The sequence below is a fragment of the Bufo bufo genome, chromosome 3 (genome assembly GCF_905171765.1).
Source record: "Bufo bufo chromosome 3, aBufBuf1.1, whole genome shotgun sequence".
Classification (NCBI taxonomy): domain Eukaryota; kingdom Metazoa; phylum Chordata; class Amphibia; order Anura; family Bufonidae; genus Bufo; species Bufo bufo.
In genome coordinates this window covers 207868916-207894149 of record NC_053391.1, presented here as the reverse complement: position 1 = coordinate 207894149, position 25234 = coordinate 207868916, and the positions used below count along the sequence as shown (strand labels likewise).

The following is a 25234-nucleotide window of genomic DNA, read 5'->3' as shown; positions in this document are numbered from 1 at the left end:
GTTTACAAATAATCAGCTTTTCTTATGATAAAACATGGCTATACAGCAATGCTATCAATCATTTGCTGTGCACTATAAAGAGGCAATTAGTATACAGTTTGATCAAAGAGCATAGGCCCACTTACCGCGACAAGGTTGCCTCTTGTTTAAGTGGGAACCTACTCTAATCATGGCGCGGCTCCGTGCGGCGACCACCGCGCCCCCACACCGCTCCAGCAGGCAACGGGACCCAGCAGCCGCACAGCGGCCCCACTGTACAGTGAGGCCACCTGGGCCCCGGGTCCCATCACTCCACCGGCACGGCACAGAAGCAGCGACGGCCGCCGTCCAGCTCCGCATGTGAACTGGTGTTAAATTATACCCATTCACACTTAGGATAGGGAAATATTTTGATGGATTTACATCTCACAACCATAACTTTATTTCCAGAGTGTTTATTTTGCAGTCTTAGTTTAAGTAAAAAAATGTTAAATATTTAACTTGCTCCAAAATCACTGTAAATGAGTACGTGACCGGTATAGGTAACACCTTGTGCAAGTTCATACCCACCAATCGTGGAGTCTACCAGATTTACAGGCCTTTAGCTTTTGCAAACCTTGCTTCAATGATAGATACAGTTTTTATGCCTGCAAAATAAAGCAACACCGAATGCTCATAACATGTGCGTAATTTCAAACAATTTCCTGATACTAATGTTGAGGTCAGAACAGACAAGCGAGAGCAATAGCACAGTAATCTATTATCTCAGTGACAGCCACATGGTACAAACATCTCAGTAGTTCTTTCTATTTAAAAATGTACATTTTATTGATTAATGGAGCAGAATCCATAATATTTCATTAAAGGGATTGTCCAACTATTTCACATTTTTTATATATGGCTCATAGTATGTTAAAAATAAAAAAGAACAATACTTATCCTCACTGATCCCCTGCCAATGCTCTTTTGAAGCTTACAGATGCTTCTGTTTTGATACACATGAAATGCTGGAGATGCCTCTTTCCTAATCACTGTTAACCCGCCTCAGGCCGTGATTGGCTGAATGAGCCTTTTCCTGGCATTTCCTGTGTGTCCAGGTAGGACCAGGAAGTGGGCAGCAGCTGAGACTGGTAATTGTAGGAACAGCAATGTCAGTAGTGGATTGATGAGGAAGAGTAATATTGCTGGACAAGCCATTTAGTGAGAACAGTTGCCCTATTACCAGATTTTGTGAATTATGGGTTGTGCAAAAATGTATAAAAATATTTTTATTTGTATGGTTGATTCCAGGATTTTCATTGCACTAGGGTGTACAAAGAGGTATGTCCCAAAGAATAGGACCATCTCACCAGCACCAGAGTCAGTGATTCCCTATCAAAATCTGACGTTCCAACAAACTATAGATAGGTGTTTCAGGGTGCTTGCCCTCCATCAATACAGAGTAGGAATCTGGCTGGCTCAGTGCCATGCCTTGAATGCGGCTTAGGCAGGGTGCTGAATCTCCTTAAAGAGACCAGTCCTGTATTAAGACTTACTGGAATTACTCATAAGGAGCCACTTCCAAGAGGTGGTGCTGACAAGATGATCCTCTTCCTTGGGAGATAACTCTTGGCCTAAGTCGCATTGTGCTAGAGCAAATAAAGCTACCCAAAGTCAATAATATTTCTTCACTCTATGCCTCCACAGCTATGGCCATTCCTGTTAAATATCAATATGTGGCTCAAGTGTCCCTTATAGAGTTGAGCGAACACCTGGATGTTCGGGTTCGACGAGTTCGGCCGAACTTTCGAAAAATGTTCGGGTTCGGGATCCGAACTCGACCCGAACTTCATCCCGAACCCGAACCCCATAGAAGTCAATGGGGACCCGAACTTTTGGGCACTAAAAAGGCTGTAAAACACACCCGGAAAAGGCTAGAGGGCTGCAAAAGGCAGCAAAATGTAGTTAAATCCCCTGCAAACAAATGTAGATAGGGAAATGATGAGTTAACATAAAATAAATAAAAATTAAACAATATTAATTGGAGTGAGGTCCCATAGCACAGAATCAGGCTTCAAGTCACCCACCAATGGAGAAGGTCACTTACTATTATTTTGACCACAGCACCCAGACAAAGGAGAGAGGTCCCACAGCAGAGAACCAGGCATCATATCACCCACCACAGGAGTAGGCCACCATTTAGTTACTTTGACCCCTACACCCAGACGGAGGAGAGAGGTTACACAGCAGAGAATCAGGCATTTAGATCACCCACCACAGGAGTAGGCCACCATTGAATCAGACCCCGGCAACCATGTCAGATGGCACAAGCATAAGCTTTATATCAATCAGCACAGGAGAAGGCGACTTTGACAGACTTTGACCCCTACACCCGGACGGAGGAGAGAGGTTTCAAAGCAGAGAATCAGGCATTTAGATCACCCACCACAGGAGTAGGCCCCAATTTAATGGGACCCCGGCAACCATGTCAGATGGCACAACCATCAGCTTCATATCAATCAGCACAGGAGAAGGCGACTTTGAAAGACTTTGACCCCTACACCCAGACGGAGGAGAGAGGTTTCACAGCAGAGAATCAGGCATTTAGATCACCCACCACAGGAGTAGGCCCCCATTGAATCAGACCCTGGCAACCATGTCAGATGGCACAACCATCAGCTTTATATCAATCAGCACAGGAGAAGGCGACTTTGAAAGACTTTGACCCCTACACCCAGATGGAGGAGAGAGGTTTCACAGCAGAGAATCAGGCATCATATCAACCACCACAGGAGAAGCCACCATTTAGTTACTTTGACCCCTGCACCCAGGAAGAGGAGAGAGGCACCACAGCACATATTCTGGCATCATATCAGCCACCACAGGAGAAGCCACCATTGAGTTACTTTGACCCCCGCACCCAGGAAGAGGAGAGAGGCACCACAGCATATATTCTGGCATCATATCAGCCACCACAGGAGAAGCCACCATTTAGTTACTTTGACCCCTTCACCCAAACAGAGGAGAGAGGTTCCACATCAGAGAATCAGGCATCATATCAACCACCACAGGAGTAGGCCACAATTTAATGGGACCCCGGCAACCATGTCAGATGGCACAACCTTTAGCTTCATATCAATCAGCACAGGAGAAGGCGACTTTGAAAGACTTTGACCCCTACACCCAGACGGAGGAGAGAGGTTTCACAGCAGAGAATCAGGCATTTAGATCACCCACCACATGAGTAGGCCCCCATTGAATCAGACCCTGGCAACCATGTCAGATGGCACAACCATCAGCTTTATATCAATCAGCACAGGAGAAGCCACCATTGAGTTACTTTGACCCCTGCACCCAGGAAGAGGAGAGAGGCCCCACAGCACATATTCTGGCATCATATCAGCCACCACAGGAGAAGCCACCATTGAGTTACTTTGACCCCCGCACCCAGGAAGAGGAGAGAGGCACCACAGCACATATTCTGGCATCATATCAGCCACCACAGGAGAAGCCACCATTGAGTTACTTTGACCCCTGCACCCAGGAAGAGGAGAGAGGCCCCACAGCACATATTCTGGCATCATACTAACCACCACAGGAGAAGCCACCATTGAGTTACTTTGACCCCTGCACCCAGGAAGAGGAGAGAGGCCCCACAGCACATATTCTGGCATCATATCAGCCACCACAGGAGAAGCCACCATTGAGTTACTTTGACCCCCGCACCCAGGAAGAGGAGAGAGGCACCACAGCACATATTCTGGCATCATATCAGCCACCACAGGAGAAGCCACCATTGAGTTACTTTGACCCCTGCACCCAGGAAGAGGAGAGAGGCCCCACAGCACATATTCTGGCATCATACTAACCACCACAGGAGAAGCCACCATTGAGTTACTTTGACCCCTGCACCCAGGAAGAGGAGAGAGGCCCCACAGCACATATTCTGGCATCATATCAGCCACCACAGGAGAAGCCACCATTGAGTTACTTTGACCCCCGCACCCAGGAAGAGGAGAGAGGCACCACAGCACATATTCTGGCATCATATCAGCCACCACAGGAGAAGCCACCATTGAGTTACTTTGACCCCCGCACCCAGGAAGAGGAGAGAGGCACCACAGCACATATTCAGGCATCATATCACACACCACAGGAGAAGGCCTCTTTCAGTGATTTAGGCCTTTGGACCCAGACAGAGGAGAGAGGCACCACAGCACATATTCTGGCATCATATCAGCCACCACAGGAGAAGCCACCATTGAGTTACTTTGACCCCTGCACCCAGGAAGAGGAGAGAGGCCCCACAGCACATATTCTGGCATCATATCAGCCACCACAGGAGAAGCCACCATTTAGTTACTTTGACCCCTGCACCCAGGAAGAGGAGAGAGGCACCACAGCACATATTCAGGCATCATATCACACACCACAGGAGAAGGCCTCTTTCAGTGATTTAGGCCTTTGGACCCAGACAGAGGAGAGAGGCACCACAGCACATATTCTGGCATCATATCAGCCACCACAGGAGAAGCCACCATTGAGTTACTTTGACCCCTGCACCCAGGAAGAGGAGAGAGGCCCCACAGCACATATTCTGGCATCATATCAGCCACCACAGGAGAAGCCACCATTTAGTTACTTTGACCCCTGCACCCAGGAAGAGGAGAGAGGCACCACAGCACATATTCTGGCATCATATCAGCCACCACAGGAGAAGCCACCATTTAGTTACTTTGACCCCTGCACCCAGGAAGAGGAGAGAGGCACCACAGCACATATTCTGGCATCATATCAGCCACCACAGGAGAAGCCACCATTTAGTTACTTTGACCCCTTCACCCAAACAGAGGAGAGAGGTTCCACATCAGAGAATCAGGCATCATATCAACCACCACAGGAGTAGGCCACAATTTAGTTTATTTGACCCCTGCACCCAGGAAGAGGAGAGAGGCCCCACAGCACATATTCTGGCATCATATCACACACCACAGGAGAAGGCCTCTTTCAGTGATTTAGGCCTTTGGACCCAGACAGAGGAGAGAGGTCAGAGATTAGCTTCATATCCCCCAGCACAGCAGAAGACCGCTTTATTTGACTTAGGCCTCAGCACCCAGACAGAAGACAGAGGTAGCATGGCAGAGGTTATGGCTTCATGTCACCCGTTAGTTTAACCGGCCACTTTCATCTGGTTAGGCCCCGGCGCCCAGACAGAGAAGAGTTTCATTCAACTGTGGGTTTCATAAAATTTGTATCAAATAAAGAAGTGGCCCGTAGCACAACAAGACATGTTTTAGGCAGTTAATAAGGACTACTCTGCACAAGGGAGGGACAGGTCCTGTGGGATCCATGCCTGGTTCATCTTTATGAAGGTCAGTTTGTCCACGTTGGCTGTGGACAGGCGGCTGCGCTTGTCAGTAATGACGCCCCCTGCCGTGCTGAATACGCGTTCAGATAAAACGCTGGCCGCCGGGCAGGAAAGCACCTCCAAGGCATAACATGCTAACTCTGGCCACGTGGACAATTTCGAAACCCAGTAGTTGAATGGGGCCGAACCATCCGTCAGGATGTGGAGGGGTGTGCAGACATACTGTTCAACCATGTTAGTGAAATGCTGCCTCCTGCTAACACGTTCCGTATCAGGTGTCGGTGCAGATAGCTGTGGCGTGGAGACAAAACTTTTCCACATTTCTGCCATGCTAACCCTGCCCTCAGATGAGCTGGCCGTGACACAGCTGCTTTGGCGACCTCTTGCCACTCCTCTGCCTTCACCTTCCACCTGTTCCCCTGTGACATGTGGGAATGCTCTCAAGAGCGCCTCTATCAGCGTGCGCTTGTACTCGCGCATCTTACGGTCGCGCTCCAGTTCAGGAATTAAAGTGGGCACATTGTCTTTATACCGGGGATCCAGCAGGGTGGCCACCCAGTAGTCTGCACACGTTAAAACGTGGGCAACTCTGCTGTCGTTGCGCAGGCATTGGAGCATATATTCGCTCATGTGGGCCAGGCTACCCATGGGTAAGGACAAGCTGTCCTCTGTGGGAGGCGTATCGTCATCGTCCACCGTATCCCCCCAGCCACGCACCAGTGATGGGCCTGGGCTGCCACCCCGCTGTGAACTTGCGTCATCCTCGTCCCCCTCCACCTCCTCCTCCTCATCCTCCTCGTCCTCCAGTACAGTGCCTTGGCTGGCGACTTGTGAACCTGTCCTCTGCTGCTTAAACAAACCTCCCTCTGAGCCACTTCGAACAGACTGGCCCGAAAGTGTTAGAAACGAGCCCTCATCCTCCTCCTCCTCCTCCACCTGGGCCACCTCCTCTAACATCATTGCCCTAAGTGTTTTCTCAAGGAGACATAGAAGTGGTATTGTAACGCTGATAACAGTGTCATCGCCACTGGCCATGTTGGTGGAGTACTCGAAACAGCGCAGCAGGGCACACAGGTCTCGCATGGAGGCCCAATCATTGGTGGTGAAGTGGTGCTGTTCGGCAGTACGACTGACGCGAGCGTGCTGCAGCTGAAACTCCACTATGGCATGCTGCTGCTCGCACAGTCTCTCCAGCATGTGCAAGGTGGAGTTCCACCGGGTGGGCACGTCGCATATGAGGCGGTGAGCGGGAAGGCCGAAGTTCCGCTGTAGCGCAGACAGGCGAGCAGCGGCAGGATGTGAACGGCGGAAGCGCGCACAGACTGCCCGCACTTTATGCAGCAGCTCTGACATGTTGGGGTAGTGGTGAATGAACCTCTGCACCACCAAGTTCAGCACATGCGCCAGGCAAGGGATGTGCGTCAAACCGGCTAGTCCCAGAGCTGCCACGAGATTTCGCCCATTATCGCATACCACCAGGCCTGGCTTGAGGCCCACCGGCAGAAACCACTCGTCGGTCTGTTGTTCAATACCCCGCCACAACTCCTTTGCGCTGTGGGGCCTGTCCCCCAAACATATGAGTTTCAGAATGGCCTGCTGACGTTTACCCCGGGCTGTGCTGAAGTTGGTGGTGAAGGTGTGTGGCTGACCGGATGAGCTGGTGGAAGCAGTGGAGGAGGAAGCCGAGTAGGAGGAGGAGGCTACAGGAGGCAGAGAATGATGCCCTGCGATCCTAGGGGGCGGAAGGACGTGCGCCAAGGAACTGTCCGCCGGGGGCCCAGCCGCCACTACATTCATCCAGTGTGCAGTTAGTGAGATATAGCGTCCCTGGCCGTGCTTACTGGTCCACGTATCTGTGGTTAGGTGGACCTTGCCACAAATGGCGTTGCGCAGTGCACACTTGATTTTATCGGACACTTGCATGTGCAGGGAAGGCACGGCTGTCTTGGAGAAGTAGTGGCGGCTGGGAACCACATACTGCGGGACAGCCATGGCCATCAGCTGTTTGAAGCTGTCTGTGTCCACCAGCCGGAATGACAGCATTTCAAAGGCCAGCAGTTTAGAAATGCTGGCGTTCAGGCCAAGGGCTCGAGGGTGACTCGGGAGGAATTTGCGCTTCCTCTCTAAGGTTTGAGATATTGAGAGCTGAACGCTGCTGTGTGATATAGTGGAGACGCTAGTTGACGGTGGCGGTGGTGGTGGTGTCGGTGGCACATCCTCTGTTTGCTGCTCGGCAGGTGGCAACATTCCTCTCGAGGCGGAAGCCGAGGCAGCAGCGGTAGAGGGAGCAGGGGGAGCCTCAGCGAGTGCCTGGTTTTTAAGGTGTGTACCCCACTGCAGTTCATGCTTTGCATGTAGATGCCTGGTCATGCAGGTTGTGCTGAGGTTCAGAACGTTAATGCCTCGCCTCAGGCTCTGATGGCAGAGCGTGCAAGTCACTCGGGTCTTGTCGGTAGGACATTGTTTAAAGAAGTGCCATGCCAGGGAACTCTTTGAAGCTGCCTTTGTGGGGCTGGGTCCCTGTTGGCGATGTCCAGTAGCAGGCGAACTCTGGGGGCGGCGGCTCGTCTGCTTTGGCCCCCTGCTCCCTCTCTGGCTTCGCTGTTGTCTCGGTCTCACCACTACCTCTTCCTCTGAACTGTGAAAGTCATCGCCACGACCTTCAGTCCATGTGGGGTCTAAGACCTCATCGTCCTCTGCATCGTCTTCCACCCAGTCTCCCTCCCTGACCTCCTCCTGTTCAGTCTGCACACTGCAAAAAGACGCGGCAGTGGGCACCTGTGTTTCGTCATCATCAGAGAGTCGGTGACTCTGCTGTGGTGGTATTCCCATGTCCTCTTCATCTGGAGACATAAGTGGTTGTGCGTCAGTGCATGGTATGTCTTCCTCCACTGGGGAAGGGCTAGGTGGACGCCCCTGGGAAACCCTGGAAGCAGAGTCTTCAAACAGAAGAAGAGACTGCTGCATAACTTGTGGCTCAGACCGTTTCCCTGATATGCTTGGGGGTGATGTGACAGACTGATGGGCTTGGTTTTCAGGTGCCACCTGTGCGCTTTCCGCAGAAGACTGGGTGGAAGACCATGTGGTGAACGTGCTGGAAGCACTGTCGGCCACCCAATCGATTAATGCCTGTACCTGCTCAGGCCTTACCATCCTAAGAGCGGCATTGGGCCCCACGAGATATTGCGGTACATTCTGCCGGCTAGTTGAGGGAGTTCGTTCCCTACTGTGTGCGCCTGGGGCCGAACGGCCACGTCCTCTACCAGCAACAGAGGCTCCACGGACACCACCACGACCGCGTCCTCGTCCCTTAATAGTATTTTTCTTCATTGTTGCGATTCAACTCGCACCACAATGAAATATATTATTTTTTATAAGCAAAATCCCCTCACTGGAATACTTTCAGTCTTTTGACTGTATGGATTACAGATGGAATGACTGTTATATGTGAGTACCGCTTTCTTTGACAGATTCTAGTATGGGTACATATATGTTTTCCCAACCCCAGCACATTAGTTTGCTAATTCCAGATGTATGAAACGCAGGCCTAACTGTATCTAGTATATTGAACGCCAGATAAACTAACTTGGCCTTTTTTAAATAAAATAAAAATTCCCTCACTGGAATACTTTCAGTCTTTTGACTGTATGGATTACAGATGGAATGACTGTTATATGTGAGTACCGCTTTCTTTGACAGATTCTAGTATGGGTACATATATGTTTTCCCAACCCCAGCACATTAGTTTGCTAATTCCAGATGTATGAAACGCAGGCCTAACTGTATCTAGTATATTGAACGCCAGATAAACTAACTTGGCCTTTTTTAAATAAAAAAAAAATTCCCTCACTGGAATACTTTCAGTCTTTTGACTGTATGGATTACAGATGGAATGACTGTTATATGTGAGTACCGCTTTCTTTGACAGATTCTAGTATGGGTACATATATGTTTTCCCAATCCCAGCACATTAGTTTGCTAATTCCAGATGTATGAAACGCAGGCCTAACTGTATCTAGTATATTGAACGCCAGATAAACTAACTTGGCCTTTTTTAAATAAAAAAAATTCCCTCACTGGAATACTTTCAGTCTTTTGACTGTATGGATTACAGATGGAATGACTGTTATATGTGAGTACCGCTTTCTTTGACAGATTCTAGTATGGGTACATATATGTTTTCCCAACCCCAGCACATTAGTTTGCTAATTCCAGATGTATGAAACGCAGGCCTAACTGTATCTAGTATATTGAACGCCAGATAAACTAACTTGGCCTTTTTTAAATAAAAAAAATTCCCTCACTGGAATACTTTCAGTCTTTTGACTGTATGGATTACAGATGGAATGACTGTTATATGTGAGTACCGCTTTCTTTGACAGATTCTAGTATGGGTACATATATGTTTTCCCAACCCCAGCACATTAGTTTGCTAATTCCAGATGTATGAAACGCAGGCCTAACTGTATCTAGTATATTGAACGCCAGATAAACTAACTTGGACTTTTTTAAATAAAAAAAATCCCCTCACTGGAATACTTTCAGTCTTTTGACTGTATGGATTACAGATGGAATGACTGTTATATGTGAGTACCGCTTTCTTTGACAGATTCTAGTATGGGTACATATATGTTTTCCCAACCCCAGCACATTAGTTTGCTAATTCCAGATGTATGAAACGCAGGCCTAACTGTATCTAGTATATTGAACGGCAGATAAACTAACTTGGCCTTTTTTAAATAAAAAAAATTCCCTCACTGGAATACTTTCAGTCTTTTGACTGTATGGATTACAGATGGAATGACTGTTATATGTGAGTACCGCTTTCTTTGACAGATTCTAGTATGGGTACATATATGTTTTCCCAACCCCAGCACATTAGTTTGCTAATTCCAGATGTATGAAACGCAGGCCTAACTGTATCTAGTATATTGAACGCCAGATAAACTAACTTGGCCTTTTTTAAATAAAAAAAAAATTCCCTCACTGGAATACTTTCAGTCTTTTGACTGTATGGATTACAGATGGAATGACTGTTATATGTGAGTACCGCTTTCTTTGACAGATTCTAGTATGGGTACATATATGTTTTCCCAACCCCAGCACATTAGTTTGCTAATTCCAGATGTATGAAACGCAGGCCTAACTGTATCTAGTATATTGAACGCCAGATAAACTAACTTGGCCTTTTTTAAATAAAAAAAAAATTCCCTCACTGGAATACTTTCAGTCTTTTGACTGTATGGATTACAGATGGAATGACTGTTATATGTGAGTACCGCTTTCTTTGACAGATTCTAGTATGGGTACATATATGTTTTCCCAACCCCAGCACATTAGTTTGCTAATTCCAGATGTATGAAACGCAGGCCTAACTGTATCTAGTATATTGAACGCCAGATAAACTAACTTGGCCTTTTTTAAATAAAAAAAAAATTCCCTCACTGGAATACTTTATGGCTTTTCACTGTATGGGTTACAGGTGGACTGGTATTAGTAGGGGTGACACAAGCACACCCAAGTCCCTGATGTAGGATTTCTATGGCACAGACCACTATTACAAGTGATTAATGGACGTTGGGAGAGATTGTGCTGCAGCACTAGTCCCAAGATGGCCGCCGCCTATCAGCCCAGTAACATGTGCCACAAAATGGTCTGCACAACCTTTAAAAAAAATAGCCTTGGACTGTGCTGCTAAATCGCTATTGGTCTGAATCCCAGGTGTAGATGTCTGACTTGTTTGGAGCTTTGGAATGCACACTGCGGCAGCTTCTGCTGCAGCACTACAAGTCGCAAAATGGCGGCCGGCGGTCAGCCCGGGTACATGTGGATGGAAAAATCACTCTGGCCACTCTAAAAATAGCCAATCCCTATCAAAAAAGCAGCTCAGCTGCAGTTGTTCAGATGAATCACAGGTGGAGGAGAGAAATTTGCTTCCAGTTATTCAATTATCCCTGCCTATTCTCGCCCTAGCATCAGCTGCGTCTATCCCTGTTCTATTCACATCGGGAGTGAGCACGTCCCGACGTGCGCACAAGCTTATAAAGGGGCTGAGTCACATGCTGCACTTGGCCAATAACAGCCTTGCCAATAGTAGGCATGGCTGCGATGGCATCTTAGGGCAAGTAGTATGATGCATGTTGATTGGCTGCTTTGCAGCCTTTCAAAATGCGCCAAAATACATGCCGAACGACGAACCCGAACCCGAACTTTTACGAAAAAGTTCGGGTTCGGGTCCGTGTCACGAACACCCCAAAATTCGGTACGGACCCGAACTATGCTCGAACTGTTCGCTCAACACTAGTCCCTTAGTCTTATTTAGCATCATCTACAATCTCTCCCTTTGAAGTCTATACATATGAAGGATTTCTTTTTCATTGAACACGACCCCATGAAGATACAGGAATCCCAGCTAAACCCTTAAAAATCCATTGTAACTAAATTTCGGCTGGAAATTGACAATGTTTAATATTAACTGCAATTGTTCATGTCTGAAAAACTTGCCAATAGTCAAATAAATTGTAATTTAGTGCAACTGTCTTAAGACACTAATGAATATAAGCAGCTAGAAATGACAAAATACCATATTTCACTGGGGTGCAGTGTCTGATTGTCAAATGTGTTGAGAAAGCTCCCAGAACGTACCTCAATCATGTACATAGGCAGCTATTCACCTGACGGAGGCCAAAAGAGTGTTCATCAGCAGACCTTTTTTATTTATACTTTTATGCTTTCTAAGAAAGGTATACCATTTACAATGGGAGCCTATGGGTAGCAGAAGCAAACTTAACAAGCAGCATCTTAATGCACCATTAGGCTATGTTCACATCTCCAGCATGTAAATCCGGGAGTCTGTTCCGGCAGAGGAACGAACTACTGGTGTTACTGTATCAGGCGTGCGGTGGTGGTATGCCGGATACAGTACCTCCAGTAGTCTATTCCTCTGCTGGAACAGATTACCAGATTTAACTACCGGAGATGTTAATAGAGTTGAGCGAATCAAAGTTAATAAAGTGGACTTCGATATGAATTTCTGGAAAAATTCGATTTGCCACAAAGCCAAATTTCCTTGTGCTTCGTGGTAACAAATACATTTTTCCTAAAATGGCGGTAAAAAACAAAAAAATACATACTCACCTCATCCATTTGCTCACGAAGAGGCCTTTGCAGCCATCTTTATTAAAGAAAATACACCAAATTTCGAGCGCTGACGTGATCAAGTCATCACGCTGACCATTACTGATGACGTCACCGCACCCGGCCAGCGTGATAATGTAGTGACGTCACACATCAGCATGCACAAGTTTTGGCATGTTTTCTTCATTTAAGATGGCTGCGACAGCCTCTCCGCGAACAATTGGATGAGGTGAGCATGTATTTTTTTGTTTTTAACCCCTGATTAACCCCTGAAATGCCTCAATGTGACTGTTAGATGTTGCAATCAACCTTGAACACAGTATCTGAGGGGTTCAATGACAGGTGGTGGCGTGATCGCCATTTCCTGTCATTCTCCCCGCTATATAGAATGGAATGCGATTTGTGATAATTTGTGATTCATAATCAAATTTCTTTGTGATCTCTAAATGTGAACATAGCCTTAGTGTAAATTAACATACAGAAGATTTGCTGTAGAAATGTTCATCGGAATGGACTTGCAGAAACCCATAAATTTGCTGCGAAAACAACGTGCTTCTGATGAATGAAACTGATATCCACCCAGCTGTAACAGCGACATCACCTCAACAACATGTGACCTCTGCAGCCAATGACTGGCCACAGCAGTGCACCAAAGAGGCCAGGGATTGGATGTAATGGTCACATGTTGTCAACGTGAAATCACTGCTGCAGCTGCATAAACAGGGCCCTGCTGGGAGAGCCAGAGTGACGACGCAAGATATGTTGGGTAGGTAATGATCAGATGCTGTCAGGTTTCCTCCAGAAACAGGACAACCATTTTAAGTATCATTAATTACCTGAGGATATTTCCCTGTTTCTGGTAAATAGCACCATAATATTACAAATTCTTCTCATTAACACTGTTCTGTATAATTATCCAGTGTTGTGCAAAAGGAAAAAGTTACACTTAAATAAATCTGAAACATACCAAATGTGTGTGTCAAAATCACCTTTTTGTAACACGCTTGTTAATATTTTCACCTTCACACATGGCTAAGTGTTATGGGGCTGTTAACAGCCATTTCAGAATAAAGTAGTTGTAGCATCCATTAATGACAAAAGGGGAAGGTTTGAGGCACTTCTTTCTTCTTCCCCTCTTTTTTCTCTCTTTCCTCTCTCACCTAGTCATCCCAGTTTTCCTGTCTCTTACCACATCCCAACCCTTTCAATAATTATATTATCCTAATGCTACGGTCATTGTAAGAAATGTATCATGTCTAATGCTACCTTTTATCATGGGCTGTTGATTCAGAGGATATAATTATCAAATCCTAAAAGGGGTTGTCCAACTTCAGGGGACTTTCGGGCAGCCCCCCCCCCCCCCCCCACTCCATGGAGAGGGAAGCATATTTCCATGCTCTTTTTGCTGCTGGATTCCAACTCCATTGCTCCCTCGCCACCACTTCAACACTCCACTCCCCTCCCCATGTGTCAAAATGCAGTTTGATGGCCAATTAAGTCAATCACTGCTCAAAGCAGTAAAGGGGTTGTCAGGGTTCATAACTGAACCAGGACATATCCCCATTTTCACCCAGGCAGCCCCCCGACTTGAGCATCGAAGCATTTCATGCTCCGATGCTCTTCTTTGCCCTGCACTAAATTGCGCAGGTCAAAGGTATTTTCTGGAGTTTCGGTGACGTACCGGGCTCTCCATAGGGCTGCCAGGCGGAGGCTTCCGCACAGCAGTGAGCCCGGTGACGTCACTGGCACTGATGGGCGGGCTTTAGTGCTGCCCTAGCCTGTAAAACGGCTAGGGCAGTGCTAAAGCCCGCGCTTCAGAGCCGGTGACGTGACTGAACACACTGCTGGGCGGAAGCAGTGTGTTATTGTAAATAAAAAAGCCCTTGCCCTGCGTGATACAACACAGGGCAAGAGAGAGAATCGGGGCATAAAATTCTCTGATGCCATTTAAGTGACTTATTGGGCGAAGGAGGTGGAACACAACAGCTGGGAGCATGTACTGTAGGTCTGCAGATCTGGCAAGGTGGGGGAAGATGGTGGTCTGTTAAAAAAGCCCCTGAAGATGGAAAACCCCACTTAAGGACCTCTGCCATACAAGTCGGCACATTAAAGAAGGCTTCTCACTCAGAAGCTGAGTGGGCACCATAGCTGCGTGGTGTCTACTGTTTTACACAGCAGACACCAGAAAGCTTTGTTCGTGATCGTCGATAACGGCGATAATTGAAAGATTAGTGGTTATTGTGTGCTTTGGACCCGCTCCTGGTTTTGGCTTACAGATACTGACCATGTGAAAGTGACCTTTAGCCTTTTCCTGTCTAAAAATATGGCAAAAACAATAAATCCCTGGATCAATAACCCATCTCAGCAATCTGATAGTGATGAAAGACATCCTTTTACATTTATTTAAAATCCACTTTTTGACATGCAGTCACGTGTGGGTTGGTGAAACTTTCATCCCTCTAGTAGTGGATCTCTCTTATCATAGTTACAAGCCTGGGTAAAAAATGACTCCACGTTTAGACTGATCTCTGCATTAATCTTCTGTTATTGAGCTGTAAAATCTTTGCGCGCTTTCAAATACTTGATATTTATCTGATTTCTTACCCGATTTTCCTATTCCAGATCATGCATGACCATGTCATTTCTTGTAGGGGCACATTCACACAACCACGTCGTGTTTTGCAGTCCGCAAATTGCGGATCCACAAAACACAAATGCCACCTGTGTGCATTCTGTAATTTGCGGAACGGAACAGGCAGCCAATTGTAGAAATGCATATTCTTGTCCGTCATTGCGGACAAGAATAGGACATGCTCTATATTTTTTCCGGGGCCGCGGAATGGAACTATTGATGCGGACAGCACACCGTGTGCTGTCCGCATCTTTTGCGACCCCATTGAATTGAAATGGTCCGCACCTGTTCTGCAAAATTGCAGAATGGATGAGGAACGACTCATACGGTTGTGTGAATGAGCCCTAATATTGATATGTAATATAGAGTATAAAAACTAAAATACATAAATTTTTTGTGAAAGAACACTGTCAACCATAATAACATTATTTCTTACAATCTTGCCACCTTCTTAATTAGGGTTATAGCTGTGCAATCTCTATTGTGATGCTACTGTTTGTAACACAATGGAAAAAGGAGATATGACTGTTGATGATTAGGTAATGGAGCAATAAAGGCTCTAAAAAGTAAAGTCCTCTTTACATGGGTTGATGATTGCAGCAACTATAAGGAATGAGCATTCCTAGCAACACCCGTTCCCAACAATTGCCCTGTGTAAAGGCACTGCCGATCACCCAAGTGAAAACATTGTTGATGCAGACATCAACATTTCTGGAGAGCAGATCATCCTATAGGGATGAGTGATCGCTACTGCGTAAATGCAACTCTCAAAGGCAATTATTGGGAATGAACGGTTTGGTCTAATAATTGCTTACTGAGTCTGTCCATGTAAAGGGCCTTCGGGCACCTTGTATCATTTAGTGTATCACTGATTAGATACAGTAAATACAGTTTGCCTAATGTGAACCTTATGATTAAGGCTATGGCTTCTCAAAAACATTTGATCAAATTGCAGCATTACTATGACCCTGTGGCACTCTCAATGCTTCCCTATGTCCTATAAGTTGCTGACAGTCTTCCAACTGTGGCAAAAAAGTCAGATTGGATCAGACTTGTTGTTCTGGTTGCAAAATTGCCTGTCACCTTCTTTCCCTCAGGGTTTGACTGGCCCAGCAGAGTACTAGAGTCTCTGATATAATTTTCGGTCACAAAGATCAAGCAGAAGACGACTCCATTTGAAGTTGACTTTGGAACCAATCACCTGCCACGATTAGACCTTATAAATATATTTTATGTGTGCCCTAATACCAACAAATATGCAATTAACAATGGACAAGCACATGCTCTTTATAGATGGATGTTGGATCCTCAGAAACTTTTCCTTAGGGCTCATGCACACGACAGTATTTTGCGTTCAGTATACTGGCCGTTTTTTTTAGTACATATACTGAACCATTCATTTCAATCGTTCAGCAAAAGAACGGAAGTGTCTCCGTGTGCATTCCGTTTCAGTATTTCTGTACCGTGAAAAGATAGAACATGTCCTATTCTTGTCTGCAAATCACGGTGCTTGTCTCCATTCAAGTCAATGGTTCCGCCCAAAAAACGGAACACATACAGAAATGCATCCGTATGTCTTCCGCATCTGTTCCGTTTTTGCGGAACCATCTATTGAAAATGTTATGCCCAGCCCAAATTTTTCTATGTAATTACTGTATAATGTATATGGCATACGGAAAAAGGAACAGAAAAACTGAAAGTAAACGGAAACACAACGCAAACAAAAAATGGAACAACGGATACGTAAAAAACGTACTGTAAAACACTGAAAAAGCCATACGGTCGTGTGCATGAGCCCTTAGTCTGACACTGCCCTGAAGATGCCATGTAAAAGTAGCCATTTATCCCTATACTTATGATCTGAGTTAAAAATAACATAAATTGAAATAAAATAAAGGCTGGAGAGTGAAGAACAAGGGTCGGGTGTATTACTTTTACCCTGTAATTTGCTAATCCTGCTGCTTTTGGACCCTACGTGATCAGCTATTATCATAGAGTTATGCTGAAAATAAAATAAAACATTCTGGAGTGACCATTTATATCTGGGTGGAAATGTCCTGAACTGACCCATAGAGGGGAAGTTTATACTGTATTAAAAATTCATGTATAATGGCCAAGCTGATTATCTGCTGCATCCTATCATTTTATTACTGTACAACACCTCTAGATGGTGCAGTAGCATTTACAGCACAGAAAGGAAGGGGCATACTCCGTCATACTATATCTGGTCACACTGACAATAGTCATATCTTCTTTCCAGAATGATAAAAAAAAGCAAGCACTTGTAAACAGCGATCAAGAGAAGATGGAGTAAAATAGAGGATAATGGTAACTGCAAAGTGACATATGTTTCAGTAGTCACGATTGGCGACTCAGCCAGTGCTTAAAATGACTTCTCAGGAAAACTCACAGGACAGCATTGTCATGTTGTGTAGGGTAAGCAAACTTCCAGCCTGTAATGCAGGATGCTTATGAAAAATTCATTCCACAGGCCAGCAGAGCTAGAATCGTACTTTGGCAGAATCTTCTGTGGCTCTCTAGGGTGTTTCCACATTTTTTATAGATAAGGCTTTCTTCAGCGCACTCAAAGTGCATATAAGATAGATATGCATTAAATCAGTGCAAGCAGCAGAATAGTTTCCTTCGCCTTGATGGGTTATTGTGGCTTACGTAACGGAAGAGAAGAAGTTCAGCTTTTCATTAACAAACGCTATGAAAGTGGACAAATGTGCTTATTTGTTACCCACATATAGGGAAAATCATTCTGCTGCGTTGTTTATTCCTGAATGTTGATTAACCTTTTCAGCACTAGCTTGTAACATTAGGTATGTGTAGGTAGAAGTAGTACCAGCCTGAAGTGTTTTAGATATTTTTGGTAGATACGTGCTGTCATAGTACAGTAGCCCATGAAGAGTTAGAGCAGAGGATAGGAGTGGTAGTGGCTCCGGCTACAGTCTGTCACAGTGCCTGTCCTCTCACTGTTGCTCCCTAGGGCCAGTTTAGCGTAAAGAGGGAGCATCCTTTTTTCCCTCAGGACACACCCTGGTTCTGGGGCTCCTGCCTGATGGTAGTTGGACTTAGGTATTTGGATGGTTAAAAGGCAGGGTGTGTAGAGTGCAATCACCAGCATGTGGTGTAGGAGTCAGGAAACCAGGCCAGAGTTAGAAGAATAGTCTTTTTACTGTCGTGCAGAATAGGAATTGTAGTACATCCAATTATTGCAAAACACAGTTCCAACTGTACACAAATAGCGAGGTATGGAGGTTGGCAAAGTGGCAAATAATGGCACTCTTGGTATGCTGTATTGCGAAAGTCTCTCTCACTAGAATCTCTGGCTGGCGACTGTAGTCTGGCAATTATGTTTGTAGCGTCCACTGGTGAATACAGGTCTTTAGAGGCACATCTGGCCTGGACGTGGTAAAGTGTGACAGGTGTCTTAACTGTAATGCCTCACAAGCAGTAAAGTCAATTTTTAGTCAGGAAGTAGGTCCAGCTTACTCCTGCCCCTTGCTTGGTGTACTTTGCATTAAATAACAAACTATTTGCAGATACCCCCTGTACTGAGGTACAGCAATAGTATAAACCAACAAAAATTGTTCTCTATTGACACCTAAATTATCAAGAAACATGGACCCTGGTCACTAGAGGGCATCCTGAGCCTGAGGACCAAATCGCCAGGTGAACCAAAAACAGATAATTTGCTCCACTCTCAGACATTTGCACAGTTAAGAAAAAAAGTGGGTTAGTCAGCACATCCCAGTGTGCAGGTGCACATCCCCATGGCTGGAAGCACAAGAGCAAGCACAAATAACAAAGTAAATACAAAAGCGCCATACTCACTATAGAAAATATACTAGTGCTAATGCTATGCTCATTTTCTCAGTTAGTCAAATTACTTATAATAACACTCTATATGGTCATGTCATGTTTATTAGAATGTGTTCTTCTATAAAGTGGATCACTTTTAACTGTTAGGTGCCTAAAAACAATTTTTTTATGTTTCATTTTCGTTCCCAAGGAACTTCCAAGAGCCATGAATTTGTTAACTTTTCTGAACACTTAGCTATTTGACGGCTTGTTTTTGTGGGACAAGTTGTACTGTTCAATGGCAGCATATAATAATTCATGAAGCTGCAAAAAAATATTAATGGGGTGGAATTGGAAAAAAAAATGCTATTCCATCATTGTTTAAAGGTTTTTTATTTACAGTGTTCACTGAGAAGTAAAAATTACAGATTAGCTTTATTCTATAGGTCAACATGATTAAAGCAATACCAAATTTATATAGTTTTTTTTATAATGTTTTAACACTTTACAGAAAATAAAAAGCTTTGAAAAAAGTATTTTTGCGTCGCTGTATTTTGACACCTATAACTTTTTTTTATATTTTTGTCTATGGAGCTGTGTGAGGGCTATTTTTTGTGGAGTGAGTTGTACTTTTTTATTATCATTTTGGGGTATGCATAACTTTTTAATCATTCTATTATTTTTGGGAGGTGAACTGATTTTTGAAACTTTTTTTAACTTCATATTTAATTCCTCCTTGGAGCCTTGAACACGCTATTATTAGATCACTGATACCATAGACTGCAATCACATAGTATTGCTGTCTATTGTAAGATCGGGATAAATAGGAACTTTACAATGACATGTCTGGGGACCTTACAAGGGCCCCAGTCTGCCATTGCAACCAAACGGCTCCCCTGATCTCATTGCAGAGGGAGTATTCATCACCACAAGGAGCCCCTTCCCTCAGATGCCTTGGTTGTTATTGACTACATTATATCAGGGGTGAAATGTCCATGATCTGAGTTGTCTCCATTCACTGCTGGCAGGTGTCTCATATAAGACACAGCAGTCAGCTTTTGAGCAGACACCATGTTTAAAGCCTCGACCTCCTCCCGACATGTTCAGCGAATGTCTCCAAGAGGTTAAATTAGTGATATATGCGACTACACAACTTCAGGGCCTTTTGCATGTTGCAGAACTATATGCATGAAGCCTGTACAGAGGGGCATGCAATTAATGTGCCTCTATATCACAGAGCCGTAGGCACTTTGTCTGCTGCTGCATTGAGACCTCCGTATGGTACTGTACAGCAACAGTTTTATGGGAAAATACCTTATCAAATAATTATATTTCAGTGGCTCATAGAGTTGTGATGCATATGGGTTCTTATTCGCACATTGTCTTCATAGTACCACTTTGTTCTGCTTGTATTGCCTTTTAATGTGGTTAAATATATTGTTATTACCCATACTACAATATTTTGAGCTTTTATTAGCGACTAACAAATCTAATACATCTAATATCTCTTGTTCTCTTGGCCATTCTTCATAGAATAAGCCTGATTGATCGAGGAGCTTGCGCTACTTCTTGTGACAGTGACCAAATAGGGCAGGTGGCACAATTACTGCAAGATTTCCAATACGGCTGTAAGATTGTGATAAATTTCTCATCACCTTAGTAATCCAGCCAAGATGGCAAGGCCAATGCATGGAAAAGTATTTCACAGTTTCTTCCTCTCATTAGACTCCATACTCACGAGGGCTTCCAAAAAATTGCTAAGAACAGCTAAATCTATATAGTAAAGGTTACAGCCTGACTACAGTAATTTATGGTTGTGAAGCCAAGAGACTTTGCTAAATAAGTCAGAAATATAGGATCATTAATCAAAGCGTCTCAAACCGATGCGAAGAAATCTGATAAAGTAATACAGAAGGAAAAGCACATTTTTATCAGGAATATGCTGCATTGATCTGTTAGAAGGTGGCAGTTTAGTCAAAGGAGTGCTAAAATAATACATACAGAACAGCACAAAGAGGAATTAAATAAATCACTGATAAGTTAATTAAGTCTTAGCGGGTCTCTTTTAAGAGGAGGAAGACCAGAATTGCAGTATATGAATTAATATGGTAATAGAAAACGCCATGAAAATAAAGTGAATGCTATTTTCTAGCTTCACAAAATGGAGAGCACATTCAATAAGGCTACAGCAGAAGAAGGCGATCAAAATCCACTGCCTACTTCATAGACAAATATGTATGTACAGCACATGTACAGTATGTAAGAAAAAGATATTAGACTAAGGCTGATCATACACTTTAAATAGCTGTCAGTAGAAGGTTCCTTCAGCAGACCATAATCATCCTGACTATCCATACACAGCCACACTGAGCATCCATGTTACAAATGATGGTGTCTTACTGTCCCCTAATAGCAAAAGCAATGGATATTTTGAAATCTAATAGCCTGGTCCTTCTTTCTTCTGACATCTGCCATTGAGGAACCCATTAGATGGTTGACCGGTCTCATAAAAATTGGTGGGTACAACCAACTTTAATCTAATGTGTGTGGGTGTGTGTGTGCCCAGCTTTATAACGGTATAAACAGAAAATGCAAATAGGTTTTATAAATCGCATGGATGAGATAAAAGCAATTAAACTAGTAGTCCTCTTGTTCTCTTCATAGCTATGGTCATCAAGATGAGTCCTTGAGGACCAAATTGGAATATGTAGCTTATTAAGTGGGTTGCCCCACAGCAAACACTTATGCCGTATCAATGGAATAGAGGATAAGTAGTTGGTGGTGGTCTGACAGCTGGTGCTTCTACTCATCACGAGAACGGGGGCCCCATGTTCCCCATTTAAGTGAAGAGGAGGTTGTACTTGATAGCTTGGTGTTGTTCATGCTGTCTTTTCAGCCTTACAAGTTACAGATATGATCAAAGTCACAATAAAAAGTTCCAATCATGTAGCTTAATTGTAGTTGGTCCCAGAAGTGAAGTGGGTATGTTCACACAAAAGGTACGATACAAGGTTATTGGAACTGCCCTGCTTGCTACACCGTTGACACTTTATCCTTTGTTGCAATCATCCACATAGTCCGACACAGGACATCAATACTCCATATATTGGTGTAACCGGACCACTATGGGCTCCTCTGTAGAGTTTTAAAAATCACACAATAGTGAGGTACCTTCGATATAGTTAAAATCTGTGATTTTATTATACTCACAAACAGAATAAAATTGCCAGCATATCATAAAATCTGTTTCTCAGCACATTTCTACACATATGTTCCCTCCTCCCAGTTCTGATGCGGAGGTCTCCCACAAAAACACAGGAGTGATCCCTGTAGAGTCGCCACAAATTTGATTTGCTTAAAATTATATCAGTCTATTTTTATTCTGTCCATGTAAAAATATGGCTCACATAATTATTTTCTTCCTGTAAGGAGATTCTCCAAAACCCTAGACATTTATTCATCGGGTGATTGTGTCATTCTGCCAGCACCAAAAATCATCTTTCCTGTGCAGCAGATCGTACTGTCTAAAGAACAATCTGTTGCCCAGAAACAATGATTTTCTACACGTGTTCGACAAGTGTTCATTGTATTGATCACTTGTCCCCATACAGCAGAGGTGATTGTCGCATGTAAAATTACAGCCCTTATCTCCGCTGACAATCAGGCAATTATTAGGAGCGTCTGGTTTGTTCCCAATAATAGCCTGACACATCTGTGTAAAAGAACCTTAACCATAAGTGCAGACAACTAATTTAGTATTTGGGCCTCCGGAGAGCCAAAATACCCCTCTCCACCCGACTGACTGCCTTTTTAGACTTACAGTACACACAGGATGCTAATAGACTCCAGCTTCAGTTCACCTTTCATCAGAAAAAACTTTAGTCCACCCCAAACCTTGAACTTAGTGATCTAGTTTTCTCATTTCTATTACTAAAAATGCAAAAAAAAATCTACTTTTTCCTGTATCCCCTCACTATTGTCCAGGTTTGGCATAGAAAATGAGAAAAAAAAGACTCCTCACTAATAATCTGGTGGACTACATGGGAAATTTATAGCACTATTTAAAACAAAAAAATGTTTTAGAATCAATCACAGCACAGCTTTGATTTTGTATTCTGCTGTTGAAAAATTGGTTGATTAAACAGTTATGAAATCTGGATTCATGACAAGAGTAATATATCCCAATACATTAAAACTACTGTATGTTTAAAGGAAATCTGAAAATGTCATCAGAAAATTACCTATGGTTTAAATTTAAAGAATTTTTGATGATTTTATTTTTAATTTCCCATGTCAATATCTATAATTCCTGCAGTTTTTTCACTGGTCATTAAGCCTAATAATATATAATATAATAATAAGCACCACATCTTGGTCTGTATGGATCACTTTACAGAAGTTAACTCCTTATCTATACACAGAGGTGATATCATTACAGGCGGGATTACAGTGACAGATAAGACAGGATCCACCATTCACAATAGATGATTGTCAGAGCTTCTCTAGTCTTTCCTTGTACAATGACCTCTGTACAGGTCACAGAGCATGCCTAGACAACTCTCCCCTAGAAGTCAATGAGGTCCCCTCCTGGCCATTGTGTCTATGGCCCATGGGAATGCCATAAAGCTTTTTTTTTTTAATGTTTTTAAATGCTGTTAAGAACAGCCCAGGCAAGATGGCCGCCCCCATAATCATGTTCAGAAAAACATAATAAATAAATTACTAACTGGTTTTAACTGGCAGAAAACATTCTGGTGACACATTTCATTTAAAGGGAATCAGTCAACAGAAAAGAGGCACAGTGTCTTGTAGGGCTAGCTAAGCCTAATCCAATGATACATTCCACTTAGTGATCCATTGCTTCATTCGGGAGAAAAAGTACTTTTAATGCATATGCAAATGAGCAGTTAAGTGCACTAAAGGTGGGCCCAAGCCACTTGGTAAACCTTTGACTCTACTGCTTCCTCTGCCAGCCCGTTCCTCTGCTTCTTGATTGACAAGACCAGGTGAGATGACAATGCAGGAACCTGGACCAATCAATCAAGAAAGAGAGGGAATGGCTGGCAGAGGAAGCAGGAGGAGCAAGGGTGCAATCAGTTTCTTGGGTCGGCGCACGGTGCACTTAACTGCTCCTTTCATTCTCCAGAATGAAGCAATGGATCACTAAGTGAAAGGTATCATGACATTCAGCTGAGCTAGCCCTACAGGGCAATGTGCCTGGTTTACCAGATAATTTCATGGTGACAGATTCCCGTTAACACTTGAAGCCGTGGTAAGGAAACCCTTGCAGAGTATAAACTGATTTGGCAGTATTTCTAATGCCCTATCATTCCATAATTTCCTTTTTGAGAAATAATACAGCTCTGCTTAGCTGTTTGTCCTACCAGAAGCCGCTTTCTTCTATAATTTTAGCACAAAATCATTATTTTGTATATTTGCTCAATGCAAAGTAGCAGTCGGCTCAGACACTTTAAGAGCTAATGAAAAATAGTCTAATTTTCACAGGATGAATCACACGGTTTTGCTTTCTTCTGGCAAAAAAAAAAAGTCTCAAAAAGAAAAATACAAGCAAAGCAATAAAATAAATGAATTATACAAAGCCGGCAGAGTGCTGGCGTGCATCTTAAATTCCCCAGACCCCAGTTAGTGATAGGTCATTAAAGGCAGAGAAACCTGAGTTTGCATAGTGACAGATTAGCAAAGCATTGCAATCAGTGCTCCACAGGTACTGTTCAGCCTGGTAAACAGATTGCCGAATTTATAGCACCCTAGGCCGTATGTTAACCTTGTAAAGGGAATGCGGCAATTTTCACGGAGCTGGCCTTGAGTTGGTTAATAATCCATAAAATTCTGTCCACGTTGCATTCTCTGTCTTGTGCTATTTCGAAATTGCTTTTCTGGTAGATATACATGGAGGTGGAAATGCTATTGTGTATGTGGCTAATATAAAAATAAAAAAAAGGAATATTGCATTGTCTGATCACGTGACCAGCCAAACAAGAAATGTTAACCCTTTTTCAAAGGAAATGGAAAAAAATATTGCTTTCTGATAGCAATTACCACTGGAACTGAATGACATGAATATTCCTCCACGAAGATGTTAAGGGGCTGTCGCCTATGTCTTTTGTGGCAAGCTTTTTTGGTTTGTAAAATAAATAAATTTGTGTTTTTGTGCAAACCTTTTGGGGTGACATTCTTTTAGTTACAACACATGATTTGCGTTTCGTTTTTTTTTTTAAAGATCTTTTTTTTTTAAGTCTATAGGAAAACAACCATACCACTCTCAGCGCAGGCTGTGATTTGAAACAAATGGCAAGGGACCAAAATGTGGT

At 43.9% G+C, this 25234-nt stretch overlaps 1 protein-coding gene across 1 annotated transcript in view; it reads left to right on the top strand.

Moving 5' to 3' along the window:
* The window catches only part of TAFA3 (TAFA chemokine like family member 3), a 554701-nt gene that overhangs the window by 12917 nt on the left and 516550 nt on the right, over positions 1-25234 (top strand). The gene's annotated exons all lie outside the window — the stretch shown is intronic.